At 38.7% G+C, this 3,944-nt stretch overlaps 1 long non-coding RNA gene across 1 annotated transcript; it reads left to right on the forward strand.

Moving 5' to 3' along the window:
* The first annotated feature begins 659 nt into the window (after window positions 1-659).
* LOC116405974 lies at window positions 660-2,359 on the forward strand. Its single transcript, XR_004219057.1, has 3 exons — window positions 660-993; window positions 1,154-1,199; window positions 1,964-2,359. It is a non-coding gene; the product is annotated as an uncharacterized LOC116405974 (long non-coding RNA).
* The last annotated feature ends 1,585 nt before the right edge of the window (window positions 2,360-3,944 follow it).

Here is a 3,944-nt window from a genome sequence, read left to right on the forward strand (position 1 = left end):
GAACACAAGAAGGTTCGATTAGTTGCTCTCAACTTCAAGGTGGCGCAAGCGCTTGGTGGGATCAATTACAAAACAATAGACGATTATTTGGTAACCAATCTAAAGATTAGCTGAATATCTTATAAAAAGATGTTGCCGTAGGCTTAGTGGTGACAGGTGAGAAAGTAAGTTGTGTCTTTTATGACTCTTAAACGTTGAAGTCAATCAATGAGTTCCAAATGCAATATTGGAAGTTTTCTTAAATATTTTGATGCTTTTGCATGTCGTGAAAGAACTTGGTTAGATGTGAGAAAGGGGTTTATGAGATTAGTTACTTACTATTCCCTTTTTCACTGTCATTGCTACTCAGTAGACATGCTATGGGCTCGTGTTTCTGTAGAATATAATTTATATGTTCTCTCTACAAATTTGAAGTAATTTCTACTGTTTTTGCTAATATTCTCTAAAGCTTATTCAAAATGTAGTTGTTTAATGACTGTTCAGATTTAAAATATATGATAGAGTTAAATTTAACACAGTTAATCAGCTTAAGCATTTGACTCTGGTGTTCTTAAGATATAAATTCAAATCCCTATAATTTTATCATGTTGATCTTTTCAATCTTCTCACATACCGTCTTCATTTCATAATCTTACCTACTAGCTGCGTATCATCAATGAAATTACCATAGGAGTCCACATGTGGTAATTATGGATCTAGCACGATATACTGCGTATCATGTTGTTGGAGATCATTTTAAATGATTAACCAGTCTATTGGTGGTTTGAGTCTTTCCTTTTGAATCTATAGGTTGTTCAATGGTCTAATATTAACTGTGTTCAGATTTATGGTAATTTTCATTCTTTTACAGCCTTAATAACCAAGAAAAGGTGTGCTTTGATAATCTTTTCTTTCTCTTCGGCAGGTTGGTAATGTAGAAAGGATACATGTATACTATGCCCATGGACTAGATAGCCCAACCTTTGTTCGCCGGTGTTATTGGCTCCTAGATAAGTATGTTATGGTTGAAAGAAAGTTGTTAAATTGCTTGCTACCAGTTGTTTCAGTGGGTCTATCCCCATCATGCCACAAGCAAAGAAAAATGAAATTAGATAGTGGCAGTATATCGTGTTCTACTTATATAATTTATGACTTGCTTCTGCTTTTTGTTCAGGACCTTTGAACACATTGTCCTTGTTCATTACCGTGAAACACAAGAGGTTAGGTTCAACACAATGCATTTGCAGTTATTGAAATATTATCTTGAGACAAACTTTTATCATTTGGACTACTACATCTATTTAAGATTTGCTGATTTTTCCTCCATGGTTGCAATATTAGAACTTCACCAAAATAATGTTGTCATGTGTGTCTTTAAATTTTTACTGGCAGTATGGCACCATATAGATCTAGTAGTTGTGCATGCATGTCTTCCTCTCTATCCTCCATTGAAAAACTCGATAATTATCTGTTTGTGTTTTATTTTGATGATTTAATCCAACATTTATTATGGATAAAGTCAGCCATAAAATACATATGTTTACTACTGCTCTTTGTACATTTTAAATACTAGATTTCTTGATGACTGTTGTCTTTAAGTTGCTCTTAATGTTGTTGCATATCGAGAAATGCACTGTAATTTATGTACCAATTTTATCACTGCTTTTAACTAAATCTTCAAAAATCAAGGCACCACCCGGATGTAGACTGCTATATGGTGATTCAAGTGTTGAGAGTTCTCTTTCTTCTGCTATCCATAAATTTATGGAATGGAAAGGCAATGATTATGACACTATTTTTTGTCAGATAAACACTGGTTTCATATGCTTCAACTCTGTGGTGCTTCACAGCACACGGATAAAACTACCAAACATTCTGCACCCAATATTACCATAATGCATTTGGACACTTCATTAACAACTTCTTACAATTACCCTTTCTATATTAAAAATAATTTGTTGTCTTAACTTCCTGTTGCTCCTAGTTTCAGAATTTTCCATCCACATCGTTGAACTCAAATTCTGGTTCTGTCTCTAACCCATTAACTCCGTGGCTTTTATCGGAGGAACTTGATTCCAAGGCTACTCATGTTTATTTTCTTGGTGAAAATGAATTGTCAGGTGATACTGGCCGAACCTGTCAAAAATAAATGAGTCATAGTTTGTTTGATCATTCATTTTCTAATCTTTCTTCTTTATATTTAATTAGTTGTTTAATTTCTTAAAAAAGAATTATGGTTTATTTATAGTATATTTGGTAGTATGCATGCCTCATGTCACGTGGTTAGGATCTGAAGCTAACCATACGTGCGGCACTTGGCTAACTACAATGCCCACGTAGCCAAGTAAGCCTTTCCCGGAAGGGGTAGTGCGCCAAGCACTACGACAACGGGTTGCAGCGGAAGTACTAAGGTTGGTTGCAAGACACGAGAGAGGTTGGAAGGATGAGGGAGTTTGGATGGATACGTCTTTGGAATGATACATTGCATTCCAACAATAGATGAATACATATTTGGGTACAAATATGCTGTCTTCTTGTCATGGGGATACCATGGGCAAGGAGACTTTGGGTGGCAAGGTGACCTTGCTTGGCTAAGACATGCCAAGATGCAAGGTTGCAAGGCTTGATACAAATGAGGCCCTCCCCAAGTATTTATAGACCATCCCCACCGACCTTGGGCCTTAGAAGGTCGGCCAAGGGAGATTCTAGAGATTACAAGTTCATTTGGTACATAACAAGGAAGCCTAGAACATTCTAGAGAGGACTAGACCTTTCATGACACTCGCTGACCGTCATAATAGCCTTCTAGAGTGTTCCAGCACGTTCCAGCATCATCCAGCACGTTCCGGGGCCTTCTCGGGAGCCTCCCGCGCATTCCAGCACATTTTGGCACTGTCTCGAACGTTCTAGAGGCTTCTGGGGTTGTCTAGACTGAGCATGGGCGGGGCAGCACGCACATGGGCGTGTCTGGAGCCTTCTGGAAGCATCTGGGGGCGTCGGGCGCGTGCGTGGGCCTTCTAGAGCCTTCCGCGCGCGGCGCGTTGGGGCGCGCCTTCCCGATTCTTATGGAAGCTTCTCGAGGTTCTGGGGTCGTCTGGACGTTGGGCGGACACGGGCGCGCGCGCTGGGTCCGATGGTGGGCGCTGGTGCCGGGCGCCTATGGCCGTGTCAACGGGCATCTGGGCGTGCTATGGGCTGTGTCGTGGGCTGACACTCGGGCTGTCATGGGCACTCGTCGTGGCACGCGTGCGGGGCTTGTGAGCTGTCCTCGAGAGGTGCATGCCAATGCCGTAGGCACATGTCGTGGTCGCCCTTAGGCTGTCTTAGGACCACGTTGGGCTGCTCCTGGGCCTTGCTGAAGGAGTCGTGGCATGAATTAGCGCAATTTTGGGGGTGATTTTTGGGTCAAAATTTCACACGTGACACTCAGCTCCTTTAATGCATGTCTCTTACAGTATATTTGGTAGTCTTTTATAATGTTACACCCTTTTTTTTAATTCCTAAAACCTTTTAACTTTCCAAATTTTCATTCATTCTTTTAGAAAATTATTTTCATTATTTTTTTATGGTTACAAAACCATCCATTAACTACATTAATTATACAATTCACTCCAATAATAAATAAATAACTTTTTTGGATCTAAGGTCTTTTCTCATTCTACAAATTTAATTTACTATATAAAGGTTATTATGCTAATTGAAAAATATATTTCTCTCAAGTATGCAATGACAGAAAATTAGGTTATAAATATAAAAAAAATTATATTTTTAGGTATTATAATTTTTTTTAAAAAATTTATATTTTTAATTTTTAATAAAACCTTGCATTTGGGGATTCACATGTTGTTACTTGTCGAACCAAAAAAAATTATTCGCGGTGAAAACTCTTTAAAAACCCAATTCGTGGAAGGAAAAATTGAACTGTGGCGTTGAGTTATTTTGTTGTTGAAGAAGATCAGTAAAAA

Source organism: Cucumis sativus, unplaced genomic scaffold (genome assembly GCF_000004075.3).
Source record: "Cucumis sativus cultivar 9930 unplaced genomic scaffold, Cucumber_9930_V3 scaffold52, whole genome shotgun sequence".
NCBI lineage: Eukaryota > Viridiplantae > Streptophyta > Magnoliopsida > Cucurbitales > Cucurbitaceae > Cucumis > Cucumis sativus.